This window comes from Colius striatus, chromosome 3 (genome assembly GCF_028858725.1).
Source record: "Colius striatus isolate bColStr4 chromosome 3, bColStr4.1.hap1, whole genome shotgun sequence".
Taxonomy (NCBI): Eukaryota; Metazoa; Chordata; class Aves; order Coliiformes; family Coliidae; genus Colius; species Colius striatus.
The window spans coordinates 51,731-71,266 of NC_084761.1; positions in this window are offsets into that span (position 1 = coordinate 51,731).

A 19,536-nucleotide genomic window follows, 5' to 3' on the forward strand; every position below is an offset into this window, starting at 1 on the left:
GATCAGGGAGAAGAAATTGGCGAAGAAAGGCAGAAAAGTGGCAGGAAAATATAGAAAACCGCGGGAAAAAAGCAGAAAACGCACAGAGAAAAGGCTGAGAGAAGGCAGAGGGAGGACAGAAGAGAGGCAGGAGAACGGCGGAAAAAAATATCAGAAGAGAGACAGAAAACGTTGGAAACGAATTTTGAAACGACAGGAAAAACGGCAGCTCAAAGGCTGAGCAACGGCACTAAAACGTGGCAGGAAGCAAGAAGTAAGGCAGGAGAAATACAGAAGAAAGGCAGAAAACCGGTAGAAAATCGGTAGGGAAAAGGTAGAAGAGAAAGCCACAACAAACACATGAAACGCAGATTAAAGCCTGCCATCTCGTTTTCCGCCACTGGGTGGCAGCGTCGAGCCTCCCAGGCTACGATCTCGATTTCCGCCACTGGGTGGCAGCGCCGAGTGCTGTGTGCATAAAATATATTCCACCAAGCCCTCCAATTATCAGTCAAATTCTGTAACATTCAGATATATACCCGCATTATATTCAGAGGAGTAGTCCAGTTATCAGGCACAAATTCTGTATGTGTAAATCTCTGCACACTGTAAAATCAATCAAGTCTTCCAATTATCAGTCAAATCCTTTCAGTTTCAGAAAGCTACCTTTCATAAATTCAGAAGAATACTCCAATTCTCAGTCAATAATTATCTATCTTTATATTCTGTGCACAAAGTACATTCAACCAAGCCCTGTGATTATCAGCCAAATTCTCTAACTTTCAGATATACACCAGCATTAAATTCAGAAGAGTAGTCTAGTTATCAGGCACAAATTCTGTATGTGTAAATCTCTGCACGCTGTAAAATCAATCAAGTCTTCCAATTATCAGTCAAATCCTTTCAGTTTCAGAAAACTCCCTGTAATAAATTCAGAAGAATACTCCAATTCTCTGGAAACAATTGTTTATACTCTGTGCACAATTTACATTTTACCAAGCCATCCAATTATCAGCCAAAATTCTTCAACTTTCAGATATATACCAGCATTAAATTCAGAGGACTAGTCTAGTTATCAGGCACAAATTCTGTATGTGTAAATCTCTGCACACTGTAAAATCAATCAAGTCTTCCAATTATCAGTCAAATCCTTTCAGTTTAAGAAACCTACCTGTAATAAATTCAGAAGAATACTCCAATTCTCAGACAATAATTCTCTATCTTTATACTCTGTGCACAAAGTACATTCAACCAAGCTCTCCAATTATCAGCCAAATTCTTCAACTTTCAGATATATACCAGCATTAAATTCAGAGGAGTAGTCTACTTATCAGGCACAAATTCTGTATGTGTAAATCTCTGCACACTGTAAAATCAATCAAGTCTTCCACTTATCAGTTAAATCCTTTCAGTTTCAGAAAACTCCCTGGCATAAATTCAGAAGAATACTCCAATTCTCTGGAAACAATTGTTTACCTTTATACTCTGTGCACAAATTACATTTTACGAGGGCATCCAATAATCAGACAAAATTCTCTAACATTCAGATATATACCAGCATTAAATTCAGAGGAGTAGTCTAGTTATCAGGCACAAATTCTGTATGTGTAAATCTCTGCACACTGTAAAATCAATCAAGTCTTCCAATTATCAGTCAAATCCTTTCAGTTTCAGAAAGCTACCTGTAATAAATTCAGAAGAATACTCCAATTCTCTGGAAACAATTGTTTATCTTTATACTGTGTGCGCAAATTACATTTTACCAAGCCATCCAATTATCAGACAAAATTCTTCAACTTTCAGATATATACCAGCATTAAATTCAGATTAGTAGTCTAGTTATCAGGCACAAATTCTGTATGTGTAAATCTCTGCACACTGTAAAATCAATCAAGTCTTCCAATTAACAATCAAATTCTTTCAGTTTCAGAAAACTCCCTGTAATAAATTCAGAAGAATACTCCAATTCTCTGGAAGGAATTATTTATCTTTATACTCTGTGCACAAATTACATTTTACCAAGCCATCCAATAATCAGACAAAATTCTCTAACTTTCAGATATATACTAACATTAAATTCAGAGGAGTAGTCTAGTTATCAGGCACAAATTCTGTATGTGTATATCTCTGTACACTGTAAAATCAATCAAGTCTTCCAACTATCAGTCAAATCCTTTCAGTTTCCAAAAGCTACCTGTCATAAATTCAGAAGAATACTCCAATTCTCAGACAATAATTCTGTATCTTTATACTCTGTGCACAAAGTACATTCAACCAAGCCCTCCAATTCTCAGCCAAATTCTCTAACTTTCAGATATATACCAGCATTAAATTCAGAGGACTAGTCTAGTTATCAGGCACAAATTCTGTATGTCTATACATGTGTACACTGTATAATAAATCAAGTCTTCCAATTATCAGTCAAATCCTTTCAGTTTCAGAAAGCCACCTGTAATAAATTCAGAAGAATACTCCAATTCTCAGACAATAATTCTCTATCTTTATACTCTGTGCACAAAGTACATTCAACCAAGCCCTCCAATTCTCAGCCAAATTCTCTAACTTTCTGATATATACCAGCATTATATTCAGAAGAGTATTCTAGTTATCAGGCACAAATTCTGTATGTGTAAATCTCTGCACACTGTAAAATCAATCAAGTCTTCCAATTATCAGTCAAATCCTTTCAGTTTCAGAAAACTCCCTGTAATAAATTCAGAAGAATACTCCAATTCTCTGGAAACAATTGTTTATCTTTATACTCTGTGCACAAATTACATTTTACCAAGCCATCCAATTATCAGACAAAATTCTTCAACTTTCAGATATATACCAGCATTAAATTCAGTGGAGTAGTCTAGTTATCAGGCACAAATTCTGTATGTGTAAATCTCTGCACACTGTAAAATCAATCAAGTCTTCCAATTATCAGTCAAATCCTTTCAGTTTCAGAAAGCTACCTGTCATAAATTCAGAAGAATACTCCAATTCTCAGACAATAATTCTCTATCTTTATACTCTGTGCACAAATTACATTTTACCAAGCCATCCAATTATCAGACAAAACTCTTCAACTTTCAGATATATAACAGCATTATATTCAGAAGAGTAGTCTACTTATCAGGCACAAATTCTGTATGTCTATATATGTGTACACTGTAAAATCAATCAAGTCTTCCAATTATCAGTCAAATTCTTTCAGTTTCAGAAAACTCCCTGTAATAAATTCAGAAGAATACTCCAATTCTCTGGAAACAATTGTTTATCTTTATACTCTGTGCACAAATTACATTTTACCAAGCCATCCAATTATCAGACAAAATTCTTCAACTTTCAGATATATACCAACATTAAATTCAGAGGAGTAGTCTAGTTATCAGGCACAAATTCTGTATGTGTAAATCTCTGCACACTGTAAAATCAATCAAGTCTTCCAATTATCAGTCAAATCCTTTCAGTTTCAGAAAGCTACCTGTCATAAATTCAGAAGAATACTCCAATTCTCTGGAAAGAATTGTTTATCTTTATACTGTGTGCACAAATTACATTTTACCAAGCCATCCAATTATCAGCCAAATTCTGTAACTTTCAGATATATACCAGCATTAGCTTCACAGGAGTTATCTAGTCACTAGGAACTAATTCTGTATGTCTAAATCTGTGTATACTTTAAAATCAATTAAGTCTTCCAATTATCAGTCAAATCCTTTTAGTTTCAGAAATCTACCTGTAATAAACTCAGAAGAACACTCCAATTCTCTGGAAAGATAGTAAAAACATTCAAGTCCTCCAATTACCAATTATCTCCTTTCACTTTCCGATACCTACCAGTATTAAGTTCAGAACAATGGACTAGTTAGCAGTAAAGTCTCTACGTTTTATTGTGCACACAGCAAATTCAACCAAATCCTCCATTTATCAGTCTAATCCTTTCAGTTTCAGGCATCTACCTGAAATAAATTCAGAAGAGTTCTCCAATTCTCAGGCATATATATTCTGTATGTTTCACTGTTTGCACAGAATAAAATCAACCGCGTCCTCTGATTATCAGTCAAATCATGTCAGTTTCTTTGCTATACGAGCATTAACTTCAGAAGAGTGATCCAATTATCACGTAAAAATTCTGATTGTTTAACTCTAAGCACACATTAAATACCACAGACTCCTCCAATTTTCAGTCACATTCTATCAGTTTCAGACAGCTACCAGATATCAAGCCAGAAGACATGTCTAATTATCAGTCTAATTATGTGCACACAGTAAATTCAACCATGTCCTCCAATTATCAGACTAATCCTTTAGGCTCCAGATGTATGTAGACAAGAAAGTTAGCAGACTGCTCCAATTTTCAGACAGAAGTGCTGCATGTTTAACTCTGTACACACAATATATCAAAGGAGTCCTGTATCAGGCACAAGTCGTAAAAGTTTCAGATTTGCTCAAAATATATTCAACAGAGTGCTCCAATTTTCACACAGAACATTAAGTTTCAGGTATGTGCACATAATAAATTACATTACTCCAAATCTCAGACAAAAATTTCTGTACATTTAACTGTGTGCACACAACAAATTCAGCAGACTACTCCAATTATCCCACAGAAATGCTGTATGTGTTGTAACGTTGCAAGCAATATTCATTCAAAGATGTAGAGAAGCTAGGTAATGCACATACAGAGATTTATGCAGGCAACATAGTGCAACCAACAGAGTTGACTCAAAGCCACCCTGCGTTTGCTAGCTACTTACTTATATGCTGCTTCCACCTATGTGATCACTCAGAAACAAACTGATTAACTTGCAGCACCTGTTTCTGATAACTGGAAGTAGCTTGCCAGCTTCATTAATTTGTCCCTACCATGTTGATTCAAGCTGGCTGGTCAAAATCATATTTGTACCTACAATTCCCCCCTTTTTTCTTTTTGGACCAGCCAGCCTTCAGCAATGTAAGAAACTATGAATTAGGGTATTGTTTATTAAAATTTATGTTAAGCCCAATGTAAAGGTTAAGCGACAAAAGAAAGGAAAGTGCTTATGCAAACAGCTGCAGGACATCACTCGTGAGATAAGATAACTGCAATTGCCTTCACATACCAGACACCATTTGTGTAAACAGGAGAGATACTGCTCAAGGATGACTACAAGATGTTCTAAGGGACTGGCGAAGATAAGAAAAACAACTCTATCTAAGTGAGGGATCAATTATAAAACAAAGAAGGAAAACTTCTTACTCAGCAAGCACCGAAAGACAGAAAAAAGACCCCTCACAGTAACTGAAGCATGCGCAGAGCAGTTCTCCTACTTTACGGCCACGGATGCAAAATGTATAAAAAAGGACTGTTTAAACTAATCAGTACGGCAGTTGGCGGAGCGCAGACTCCCCTGTCGTCCAGCGCTGTCTTTGCTCTTTTTCTACTTGCTACAATTAATAAAATTATAATTGGCTTATGATCCATTGTGGTCTCAATTTATGACAGCAACACATTTCAAAATTAAAGGTACATGAAGAAACTATAAGTATTTTTACCCATGGCCATTAGTTTACAACAAAAAGTCATAACAGCTACGTCACTGAACAATATAACACAGAAATCTATAAATTCAAAATAAACATAATCTGATATCTGTTGCTAGGAGGGACGCCTACTGGTGAGAAGGGATGAGTTCTCTGTACTTCAACTGATGTTTCTGTTTCCTGAATGCAATTTCGGACTTTTCTTCAACTTCTTTAGCGTGCTTATCTGTGAGCATTATCTGTGAGTTGGAAATACCTCTTCATCTGTTATAGAGGAATCAGCCTCTAAAGCTTTCTTAACCAAAGGGAATTTTATTAAACCAATTGTAGCAAGCGATAAAAGGGCAAACAGCGCTGGGTGACCGGGGGAAGTGCAACAGTTCCGCCACGGCACACACATTCATTCTTTGCATGTCCTTATATATGTTTTCCACCCCCTTCATCGGCTGGGACACTGCGAGGTTGGTCTCTGGTTGGTCAGTTGGCAGTGTCCACGTGTCGTCCTGGCTCATCTACCAGCTCCAGATTGGTGAAAAATGTTGCTGGCTGTTCCTGCCTTTGAAGTTTCGCTATTTTGTTGCACCTTCCCAGCGCTGCCCAGGTGTTGGCTTAACCACTTAACTACTATTACAAGACATAATAAAACTTACACAGAGTCATTGCTTATAACAACATGCACAACACAACTGAATCCCACTCGATTTGCTCAACAATAACAATTTTTACCATTACTTATTACAATTCCCCCCTTTCCTTTTTACTCTTTTATTTGTTGATCAAATTGAGTTACTGCGTCTCGGGCTAATAAGGCCATTCCGGCTTCTTCATTAGTACCACGTTTCTGTAGCAGCATAAGGTGTGCCTGCTCTATACGACTTTTAATTAGTTCAATAAATCGATTTAGGATACAGGGTCCAAAGGTTAGGATAAGTAATAATATTATCAAAGGTCCAGCTATTGTGGATAACAATGTAGCTAACCACGGGAACTGAGTAAACCAAGACTCATACCACCCTTTTGCAGCTTCCCTTTCTCTTTTTCTCTGTTCCAGTCTCTCTCTTAATTTTGCCATTGAGTCTCGGACCACCCCTGTGTGATCCGCATAAAAACAACATTCTTCTTTCAAGGCTGCGCATAATCCCCCTTGCTGTAAGAAGAGGAGATCCATCCCTCTCCTGTTTTGTAACACCACTTCAGATAGTGATGTTAGAGATCTCTCTAAGGCGGTTATGGAGTTTTCAATCCTCTCTAGGTCCTCATCTATTGCAGTTCTTAAGGAGTTGAATCCTTGATTTTGCTGAACAAGTGAAGCTATCCCTGTTCCTGCGCCAGCTGCTCCTAACCCTAACAACGTGGCTATGGTAATGGCTGTAATGGGTTCCCGCTTGGTATGATGGATCCCTGTTTCCCAAATACTATACATCACATCTTCCGGATGATACAATATCTTTGGAATAATGGTAACTGACATGCAATACTCTCGGGAACTATTAAACACTTTTAAAGATACACATGGGGTAAGTCCCGTCCTGGAACATATCCATTTTGTTCCATTCGGGGGAATAATATATCCTGTGGTTTCATTAAGGCTTGGTATGATATTCCCACAAAGTGACCTCCTGGAATTTGGTACTTTACCTATACAAGTTCCTATCCCAACTACATGTTGCATAGTTATTCCCCTTTTTTGCTTTTCCCAGAGACATTGATTAGGCACAGACTCTTTGCTTATGGTGTACAGACGATTATCCCCTATAGCCTCATAAAAGGGTGGATTAACGTTATAACACAACCAGCAACCAGTGGTTAGGTTGGGTTGAGTATAATTTAGGGTTTGATAAGTAGCCTGAATAATTTCCCATAAAGGATTCAAAGATTCCGAGGCTTCAGTATTTAGAAATTTCAGGACTTCAGTGACAGTTTCCTCTCTTACTATCATATTCTCTTTTTCTACTGCCTTTGTATCCTTACTCAGAGGGGAAGAGGATTTCACTACTGGATTGGGACCTATAGCTCGAGGGGTCAATTTAATTTCTTCCTTCTTTATGATGAACATGCCTCCCCTATCATCTCCCGGTTCATAATACCGCATTCCCCAGGTTTTTCCAACAAGCCACCCACCATGCTCAGGATTTGTTAAGTTAAGGAATATATATTCACAGTTGCCGTCCTTTTCTTGCTCGTTTTGCTTGCAAGCATGACGGTGACACCGACTCCGGACTCCTGTAGGGGGAGCACATCCTGGAGGTCCCCATCCGACCCTTAAAAACTTATCAGTTTTTGCTGAAGGAATTGGCCAGTTTGAGGCAATTGTTTCACATCCCCAGTAAGCTCAATAATAGTGTCCTGGGGCATTACAGTATGATGGCCCTGTACTGGGACACATATAAAACCCTATTTTGTTAAGGCATGGCTTAATCCGAGCTAATTGGCATAAGGTTGAAGTAAAAGAGGGTGATCCTGATGTGGTCTGTTGTTGTATTATCGTTTGGTCTTCCCAACAATAGAGGGTCCATTTAAAAGGTTGGTGGGAACTCTCCTGATTTATTGCTATTATTACTGGTAAGGTAAGGAGGATTAGGGAGAGCGACCCAGCCCCTGGTTGGCTGAAAGTCTGCCAGCGAAGGCTCATTTTGTTGAGGGTTGTTCTATTTAATGGAGCTACTTTATTTTAGAAGTTTTCGGAGGCACTTGCTGATCCCCACAAGGATACCCCTCTGCCTTACCCTGGGCCTATTCCATTGCTTTAGAATAGCCGGGTGAGTTATCTTCTCGGCAGCAGTTGTAGTCTTCAGGGGACTGCCTCCTAAATTCTCTCCCTGTTCTGCCACAATCCACTTTCCAATATTCAACCCAATAGGGCTGTTTTCGAATACAAAGGCTTAGTCACCGTCCCGAATCCCCACAAAGTTTGGAATGTTCCCTGTATCTTTTTCTTACCAAAACGCTTCTTACACTTTCTCTTGGTTATCTCCCAAATGCCTGAACTTATAGTCTAGAAGGTACCTAAATAGTTTGCTACACTCTATATCCCTAGTTATAAATTCCTCCTCTAATTGTGGAACCGTTTTCTACCGACCTCCTCTACAGTATTCGTTATCTAAGGTTTCAAGCTTTTTCACTGCTGTATCCCGCACCCGTTACACATGTGACATACCCACAAATTGCATTGCTTACATACATGACACGCGATGTGCGACTCATATGATTCTTTACAATTGTCCATAAGAAACCTAGTATCCAGGGCTATGCGTCGCGTCTCTGTTTCCTCTTGAGAGTCAGCTTCAAATCGTCTGGTTTCCCGGTGACCTCCCAGTCTGTGTGCAGGACAGGACCCTTTATCCGACTAGCGTGTGTCCAGCCTCTTTCCGCGGTGCGGACTGCGGTATCTGTGGTAAGTAAAACAAGGAAAGGTCCCTCCCAGCGAGGGGTTAATGATGATTCCTTCCATGTCTTTATGAGTACCTGATCTCCTGGTTTAATACTATGTATTGCTATATCTAAGGGTGGTCTTTGAACCACCAGGCCTCGCTTTAACAGTTCTTGCCTCCTTTTCATGAGCTCTATAAGGTATTCTTGCAACATCTTTTCTTCCACTTTAGGATGTTCTATTGGTTTTTCCAAATCATAGGGCACTCCGTATAACATTTCAAAGGAAGAAAGTCCTGTATCAGCCCTCGGGTTGTGTCCTTATGTTCAAGAGGGCTAAGGGGAGACACTTCACCCAACTCATTTTGGTCTCTATCATTAATTTGGTTAGGTGCTTTTTAATTTCCCCGTTCATCCTTTCAACTTTCCCTGAGCTTTGGGGGTGCCAAGGAGTATGATACTCCCATTTGGTTCCCAGAGCTTCTAACGTTTCTTGAATTATTTTGGAAGTAAAATGAGGCCCTCTGTCCGAATCGATAGCTGACATGACTCCATATCTAGGTATGATATGTTCTAATAATATTTTTACCACCATCCTCGCAGTGGCCCGAGCTACTGGGAAGGCCTCTACAAAGTGAGTTAGATGATCTACAAAAACTAGGAGATACTTATATCTGCCTACCTTCGGTAACTCCATGAAGTCTACCTGAATCCTTTCGAATGGCTTCTTGGCTAGTTGCCTTCCCCCAGGGACTCTTTCCCTAAGGTGCTGTTTATTTATCCTTTGACATGTTAAACATTCTCCAACAATTCTTTTTGCTAGATCATACACCCCCAGGGTCATATATTTATTGGCAAATTGATCAACTAGAGCCTGCACTCCCCAATGGGTTTGCCTATGAAACTCTCTCAAAACTCGCCAAGCTATTCCTTTCGGGAGCATTTCTCTCTCATCAGGTAACCACCACTTTCCTTCTCGTTCAACTACTCCCATTTGCTCCAATTTTCCTTTTTCCTGATTTGTGAATTTCATAGCATACTTAGTTTGTACAGGATCTTGTTCAATTGCTTTTATCACCAGTAACGCAGCTTTCTTAGCTTCCTCGTCTGCTAAATTGTTCCCTCTTATTTGTGTGGAGGTTCCCTTTTGATGGCCCTTTACATAAACTACCGCAATTTGTTTGGGCCCTCTTAATGCCTCCAAAGTTTGCTTTATTAAGGTCTCATGTATTAATCCCTTACCTTGAGAATTCATTAGGCCCCTTTCTTCCCAAATTTTTCCGAACGTGTGAACTACCCCAAATGCATATTTAGAATCTGTAAATATTGTTCCTCTCTTATCTTTTAACAACTGTAATGCCCTCAATACTGTGAATAGTTCGCAGGCTTGTGCCGACCAACTTATATTAAGGGGGCCTGATTCTTTAATTGTCCAACTGCTCCCGTCTATTATAGCGTATCCTGACTTCCTTTTCCTGTTCACTATCCGAGATGATCCATCTACGAACAATTTCTCTCCACATAACAACTCCTCTTCCTCTAAATCCTCCCTTATCTTGGTTTGATATTCTATTACCCTGATACAATCATGGGAAAGAGATTCGCTCGGTTCTCCATACAAAAATTGAGCTGGATTTTGCAAATTAGTTGTTTCAAGCTCTAACTTGGGAGAGTGCAATAAGATCCCCTCATATTTCAGTAACCTGGCATCCGTAATCCATTTATCAGCTTTCTGATGTAATACTCCTCGTATATTATGAGGGGTGTATACCTTTAATTCTCCTCCCATCGTTATTTTCCCAGCTTCTTCGACTAACAGGGCGGTAGCAACTATGGCCTGTAAACAAGTAGGCCAACCCCGACTAACTGGATCTAATAACTTGGAATAATACCCCACGGGTTTCTTGTTACCTGCCCATTCCTGCGTTAGGACCCCGAAGGCCGTTCCACCCTCCGTGTTAACAAATAGATAGAAAGGCCTCCGGGTATCCACCAGACTTAATACTGGGGCATTTACTAAATCAGTTTTTAGACTCTCTAATTGCTCGTCCTCTGTATTCCATTTCATCAGACCTTCCCCCACTAGCTTCTGATATAAGAACTTAACCTTGTTGCTGTAATTTTCAATCCATTGTCTACAGTAGCCCAAAAGACCTAAAAGTTGTCGCACTTGCCTTTTATTCTTGGGAGGCTGGAGGGACAGAATAGCGTTTACTCGCTCTGGATCTAGTCTCTTAGTCCCTTTACTCAGCCAGTGCCCTAGATATTTTACTTCTTCCTCGGTAAATTGCAGTTTAGATTTTGATACTTTTAAACCTTTTAGACTCAAAAAAATTCAATAACTTAATGCTGGTACTTCGCACGCTATCTTGGTCTTTCCCTGCTATTAATAGGTCATCTACATATTGTACCACAATTACTCCAGGTTCCGGTTCAAAATCCTCCAGGACTTGTTCCAGAGCCTGTCCAAAGAGGGTTGGTGATTCAGTAAATCCCTGTGGAAGAACCGTCCATCTAAGTTGTTGTTTCCGATGGGTATCAGGGTTCTCCCACTCAAAGGCGAAATAGTCACGACACTCCTCCCTCAATGGACAGGCCCAGAAGGCATCCTTTAGGTCAATTACACTATACCAGGATAATTCTGGGGACAACTGGCTCATCAGGTTATAGGGGTTAGCCACTACTGGGAATCTAGTTACCGTTCTTTTATTTACTTCGCGGAGGTCTTGCACCAAACGATAGGACCCATCTGATTTCTTTACGGGCAATATGGGGGTATTATGGGGCGACATGCATGGTTCCAGCAGCCCCTGTTGTAATAATCGATCAATTACAGGTTGAAGCCCGTGTCTCCCATCCTGTGATATAGGGTATTGTTTAACACGTATCGGTACCTCTGGATTCGTTATTGTCACTGTAATCGGTGGGATATCTAATTTTCCCACTGACTCGGGAGTGTACCATACTTCAGGATTGATCTTAGCTTCGTCTTCGGTTGTTAAAGCGTACAGTTTCACTTTCAATTCTTGATCTTTTACCTCCAAGCTAATTCTTAATTCTATGATTAAATCCCTTCCTAATAAGTTATATTCGGCTTCAGGTACTAGTAAGAAGGACCCTTCCCCTATCCTGGATGGGGATTCTATTTTTACTCTTTTAATTACGGGTACAAAAAAGGGTTCTCCTTTTGCTCCTATTACTTGTATTTTCTCCGAGGACGGGGTGCATCCCCGGGGCACAGTTTGGACAGTAGATCTTTCTGCCCCCGAATCCACCAGGAATTCCATTTCCTGACGCTGAGGACCTAACTTCAATTTTATCAAGGGCTCCATTGTTTTAAAGGTCCCCAGCAAATGGAGCCCCTGACACCCCTATTCCGCATGATACATCTTTTCATCCTGTATACGTTTCCTACAATTCTTACGCATATGTCCCTTCCTCTGGCAGTAAAAACATTCTATTTCTCTTAAATCCTTCGGTCCGACTTGGCTTCCCTGAGGTGGCCCATTCCCACTATGCGTGGTGGCCCTCCCTTCTGCGGAGCCATCCTCTGTCCTTCTCGAACTGCCGCTACTAAAATTTTAGCTTGTTTCCTCTGGGTCTCTTCCTCCCTCCTCACATAAACCTTCTGCGCTTCCCTTAACAACTCGTCCAATCCTTTCTCCTGCCAATCTTCCAACTTTTCTAACTTCTTTCTAATATCCGGCCATGACTTTGCCACAAACTGAGTTTTTAGAAGGGCTTGCCCGACCGGTGTCACAGGGTCTATCCCAGAATAAAGCTGCAAGCTCTTTCTTAATCTTTCTAACCATTCTGTGGGAGTCTCATCTTTCTTTTGTTGTTCATTAAAGGCTTTATTTATGTTCTGCCCTCGAGGGACCGATTCCTTAATCCCCTGTACGACTATAGTGCGGAGATCTCCCATATGGCCCCTGTGTTCCGGGTTTTGATTATCCCAATTAGGACGCTGCTGAGGCCACTTAATGTCAGCACCCGGCCCCTGTTGGTGTTGCTGGTCCCAGACTCTCATCCCAGCCCTTCGGATCATCTCCCGCTCTTCCACAGTAAATAGTATCCCTAAAATGGCTTGCAGTTCATCCCAGGTATATAGGTTAGGTCCTAGAAACTGGTCTATCCTTTCCGAAACTCCTAAGGGATCCTCTAACAAACTCCCCATTTCCTTCTTAAACTCTCTTACATCTCCCGAGTTTAAAGGCACTGACACAAACCCCATCCCGGGTTGTGGGCCTCCCATTGCTATTTCTCTTAGTGGGTATAGCCCTGTTTTTGATGATGTTTGTAGCCCCTTTTCTGATGTTATTTGCTGTCTAGCCTGACTCCTCGTGAGTCTTCGGGTCCCCCCAACTGTCCCCGAAGAATCGGGATCCTCCTCAGGGGCCGAAGGCACAGGAGGAGAGGGGGGTCTTGGATTTTCTACTGGCGGGGGATCATAGGGAGGGGGAGGGGGTGGAGGTTCCTCAGGGACCCTCTTCTTACGGCCAGATTTATTTTCACCTAAAGCGAAAATCCTAGCACGAGTAGCAGAAGATAGCCAACAGCGCGCATACTCGCTCTCCTCAGAATTAAAGGGCTCCTTATCGTTTACATAAAGGTTTAGAGCCTGACAAATCCAATTGTCATATGTCCCAAAAATTGGCCAACACAAGTGATCTGGTCTAATTTGCTGGTTTCCCCAGACACATATGCAATAATAAACCATCTTTTCCCTACTTTTGTTTCTTGTGCAAGGCGCACCTTCCCATTGCCTGAGCATAAGGCCCAATGGGGAATCTTGGGGAATATCTGGTAACCTCTCCTTGGGTCCCTTCCCCATGAGATCAGAAGGCTTGCTCTTCTTCTGTCCCATCTTCCGGAGTGCCTTCTTACGCACACACACACGCACCCCTCGTTCGTGGCTCACGCCCTCGCGGGCAATGAGAACCGCACTACAAGAGAGTCCCGCCCTGCCTCACGGCAGGGTCCACACTCGCTTCGCTTCCCCCAAGGGGGCGTCTCACTCAAGCACACTCCAGGAAACCCACCCCAACCGAACGGAATCCTTACCCTCTCTGGGGTCTTCGTCCAGTTCTGAACGGAATCCTTACCCTCACTGGGGTCTTCGTCCGGTTCTGGAGGAATCCTTACCCTCCCTGGGGTCTTCGTCCGGTTCTTCGTGCACAAAGTTTACGGGGTCCAATTCTTTGCCCAATTATCGAAATTTAGGGTTCAGAATTCAAGGGCCTCGAGGAGTTCCCAACTCACCCCGGGATTGTCAAAAAAAAGACGAGGCGCCGTCCCGATGTGCGAGGGTCCTCCGCCGAAGCTCGAGAATCCGAGTCACGGCACCAAATTGTTATAGAGGAATCAGCCTCTAAAGCTTTCTTAACCAAAGGGAATTTTATTAAACCAATTGTAGCAAGCGATAAAAGGGCAAACAGCGCTGGGTGACCGGGGGAACTGCAACAGTTCCGCCACGGCACACACATTCATTCTTTGCATGTCCTTATATATGTTTTCCCCCCCCCTTCATGGGCTGGGACACTGCGAGGTTGGTCTCTGGTTGGTCAGTTGGCAGTGTCCACGCGTCGTCCTGGCTCATCTACCAGCTCCAGATTGGTGAAAAATGTTGCTGGGTGTTCCTGCCTTTGAAGTTTCGCTATTTTGTTGCACCTTCCCAGCGCTGCCCAGGTGTTGGCTTAACCACTTAACTACTATTACAAGACATAATAAAACTTACACAAACAGAGTCATTGCTTATAACAACATGCACAACACAACTGAATCCCACTCGATTTGCTCAACAATAACAATTTTTACCATTACTTATTACACATCTGTAAAAACACACCATTTTTGCTTTCAAGTTTCCATTGGCTGTCTTGTTAAGTTCTTCAATTCTTCTAATGAGATACAGATTGCCAGAGGAATTTACAACAACATACGTGGTACCACCATTGACAGGTTTTACATTTTAATAGGGTGATGGATTGAGGGTGGATCATTTAGGGGATTGTTTTTTCCATTGGTCTTACAGTCATTAAGTCCTTTTGGTTGATATGGCTTGATGCACTTTGCCAGATTCCACCAGGGACCTTGATCTGTAACAATACAAGCATAGCCTCTTCCCCACATTAACAGATCAGCAGGTCCTTGCCACTCTCCAGTAGTGGGATTCTTATACCAAACTTTAGGTTTATTAGTAAAATCTATTAATCCTGACTTGTTTGGGCAAAATGTGTTAATGCCGGTGGTTCATTCTGGTTTGCCACGATTCTTAGATGATGCATTGTATTAATGGCTTTCATAAGTCTACCTTGAGGGTTCACCCCCTCTTCCCTCGTTTTTTTTGTTTTCTAGCAGTCCTTTTAAAGCTTGATGAGTACATTCGATAACGGCTTGACTGGTAGAATTGCCTGGGATTCCAGTAGTATGTTTGACACCCCATAAGTTTAGAAATGTATGTGTTATACTGGTTATATGTCCCGAGTCATTATCAGTTTTTCTCTCTCACGGAATGCCAAGGACTGTGAAAGAACTCCTCCAATGTCTTATAACATCTGGAGCACTGTCGCTCATTAAGGTAACATCTTTAACTCTGTGCACATAATATATTAAAAGGAATATTCTATCAGACAGAAATTCCTTAAGGTGTAGATATGTGCACACAATAAATTCAGTAGTTCTCCAATTCTCTCCAATCAGAGAGAAATTCTTTAAGATAAATGTACACACTAAGCTCAGTATTCTATCAGACTCACCAAAACTGCTGAAAATCTGCTGGGGAAGAAAAACTTATCTACACAAAGTCAGAAAGTAGAGACATCCTTAATTTGACGATGCACACTGGAGAGAGGGGATCACTCCCAAAGAATGGCTGACAAGGTATTAGAATTAACAAATATTTATCCTCAATATTCTTTTTTTCTTTATTACTCTGCATAAAAGCCCGCTTAGAATTGTTCATTAAATTTACCCTTTACCTGGATTGGTTATTTGTTACTTTTACACATTATATCGCTCTAATCGATTGGTCCTTTATTACACAAGCTAAACCTATTCATAAATATTTCAAAAATGTAGATGTGCAAGACCCAAAAAAAACCCCAAGGGAAGTCTAACAGGACAACTAGAAAATGTGACAAAACAGGAGGGCCGGGTGATGCCGAACCTGCCTTCATGCCCACGGATTTTTTCCGGCCTTCAACTGAGCCCCCATGGGATGCTCCAGTATTCTGCACCCTCGCTCTCCCCAACTCCAACTTGAATAGTCTCACACGTGAGAATATCCCAAAAGGAAAGAAACATCTGGCTTGAATCTTCCCTATGAAGAACATCAGAATCGCTGCCCAATCGCATCTCACCACATTGCTCCGTACCCACGCTCTTACCTCAGCTTTCACTGGAGCTCAGAATATTCTGCACATGCAACTCGGAAGCCTCCAAACCCACCATCAGAACACAGACCCAGAAGAGTCCCAGGAGCAGAATGAACTCCCAGTGGAGCAGCTGTGGCTCATATACCCCTGGTCACACCTGGCATTTACCACCCACACTTGAGCAGGGGAGGAGTGAGCTCTGAACTTTGAACCTGGCTGTCCCTCTTCTTAGTTTGTTTTTGGTTTTTTTATCCATTACCTCACCCTCCTCACTTTTAAAACCTTATTTTTACATTTACTTTCTTCCCTTTGATGCCTTTTAATTATTCCTTCACTCAGTGTGCTCACTGCTTTGACTTTCTCTGCAAACGTTTTACCCTGTCATTGCTTTCTTTCATTGTTTCTGTTTATTTCAGGCATTAAAATAATTCTATAAAACATCAGATGGGAGTTGTGCAAAATCAGGACTAATTCAGATTGGCACACAAACACAGCCATATTTTATGGGGGCAAAAAGCTCTTTTTAAGACAAATAATTTCATCTTATGGTAAAAAAAAAAAATCTACCCTATATTAAGAATAAAACCACCCTACTTTCCATTTATGGCAAAACCCCTTTATCTTACAGCTGTTGTGTTTTCAGACAAAGAGCCGCTCAGCTACTGGCCATGTACTCCCACCCAGCAGGGATGGGGAGGGGAATCCTGAGAAAAATGTAAAGACTAGGGGGATGGGATAAGAAAAATGTTATCATCTTCCATCCCCAGGAGAGAAGACACAGACTGGGGAAACTTCACACTCAGCTTCCTCCTGTACCCTGAGCAATGTGTGGGACATGGGGTGACATTTACTCCATTCCAGACAAACTGTCAGGGTTTAGGCCCATCAGGGGACAAAGAACCACCATTACACCCAAGTACCAAAGACCTGAGAATTGCCAAAGGGCAGGGAGGGCTTAATTAATGCTTATGGTCCAGGACAAAACAGACCAGGCTACTCATCTTGGGGAAGAAATCAGAAAATAATTTAATCCAACACCAACTAAAACATAACCACAAAACCCCAAAACATAACCAACACAAAACAATACAGAGTGGTACAACGATGAAGAGTACAACCAGCCCTTTGAGACCACCTTCTCCCCACCCCTCCCCTTTTCTTGGGCTCAGAGCACTGATCCCAGTGTCTTTATCTCCTCCCCTGCCATGAATGGCTCAGGGGGGCGGGAATGGGGGTTTCAGTTGGTCAGTTCCTGATGGCTTCTCCAGTTCATCTCTCCTCAGGGCAGGCAGGCTCCACACCAGTCCTCCCTGTACCTCTGCGGAGTCTCTCACACACACGGCAGCCCTGAAAGGACAGATCCAATGCAACGGGCAGAGACTGAGCAAGGATAATGGCTACGTGGGGCTGCAGCAACCAGGGGCATGGCTGTCAAAGCGCCACCATCAAGCGCCACCGTCATAAAGCACGAAGTGAAAACAGCAGTGATGAAAGGACGAAACAATGGAAGACAAGGCCAGAATAACAAAAACACTTGTGTTACAAGAGTAGAAATGATAGGAGTGAAAAGAGTAGTGATGAATGAATAAAGAAAATGGGCAAAGGGGAAGAGGAGGAGAAAAGCAAGCAAAAAGGCAGCAGAAAAGCAATAAAGCAATCAGAAAAGCAGCAGAAACGAAGTAAATCAAGGGGCAAGGTAGCAGAAATGGAGCAAGGCAGAAAAGCAGCAGAGAAGGAGTAAAATGTGTAAAGTGCTGCCCTTGCACAGCCACTCGTGACCCGCCGGCGCCAGACCTTAAGGCACCGGGGGCTGCACGTGCCACAACTGAGGCGACTGGAGACCACAGGACAGCAGCTACGAGCGCCCGTCAGGGCAGCGGCCATTGCGCATGCACAGCCGGAGCCCCAAAGGGCCGTGTCCGGGGGACTTTGTGGGGGTCGCAGATTGTGCGGAGCTGCGGGCACCTCTGCGCATGCGCAGATGAAGCCCCGAGGGGCGTGTCACACCGGGAGGTGGGGACTGAGCAGGGCTACAGTACAACCGGGGTGCTGAGGGGGCGCAGACATCACTCTGCAGCGCCGTCTGGGGGAAACTGCACACGGCAGGGGGTGGGGACTGGCGGCACTAAAGGCACCTTCGTGCACATGCAGATGCTGCATCTGGGGGTGGCACCAACAACTGCAGGGGCGGGGCGGACCCGCCAAGGGGCGGGGGGCAGCGCGAGCGGAACCCCGCCTGCCACGGAGAAGTTGGGGCGGGGGGGGGGGGGGGGGGGGGGGGGGGGGGGGGGAGAAACCTGCCCAGCCTTGTCCAGCATTGCTTCAGGCCCTTGCCACAAAACCAGCCTTACAGCGGGCACTGCTGCTGCTCCGTACGAAAACGAGGGCTCCTTTGCCAGACAGCTGCTTCCAGCCTGGTGCCCCTGGCTTTCTCAGGAGCTGCATACCACTTACCAACTGGGAAAAAGTCTCCATTTGCAGGTGGCTGCACCACACCGGCCTGGACACAGGGGAAAGGAAAGCTGCAGCTTCTGAACATGCTTTCCTCGCTTCAAGATCAAGGCCTTCAGGGACAGGGAGGACTTTTTAAATCCTTGTTATGAAACACAGCTTCCAGCCTATGACAACTCAGGGGTGGGACCATAACAACAGAGTTAAAGTACTTCCAACAGCAGAGAGGTGTGAAGTGCGTACAGTGCGTAAATAGCAGGAGAAAAGCAGAATGGCAGCAAAAAAAGGAGAAAAGTAGCAGGAAAGGAGCAAAAGAGAACACTTGCAGAAAAGCAGCAGCAAAGGACCAAATCAAGCAGAAAGGCAGCAGAAAGAGGAGCAAGGCAGAAAGGCAGCAGAAAAGGAGCAACTGGTTGCACGCTGCTGCTTCTCAAGTGTTTCCCTTGGACCATGCCCCTGACCCACTGAGGTTCCCCCACGCGTCGATGCAGCGCCCGCCAGAAGTGCGACTCGGTGCTGCCACCTGGCGGACACAGGCCACGGCGTGCTCAGCGCTGCCTCCCGATGGTGACAGGCGGTATTGCAGCCAGGGAGCCACACTTGTGCAGATGTACTCGTTTGTGTGTCCCCCCCTACCGTGAGCAAAGGAGAAAGGCAGCAGAAAAGGAGCCGGGCAGAAAGGCAGCAGAAAAGGAGCACAGGATAAAGGCAGCAGCAAAGGAGCACAGGATAAAGGCAGCAGCAAAGGAGCATGTCAGAGTGAGGAAAGCACGTTAGGTGAAGGAAAGAAGGCAAGCCAGTAAAATGCAGAGGCAAACTCCAACGACCATAAGAGTGAAAAATTAAT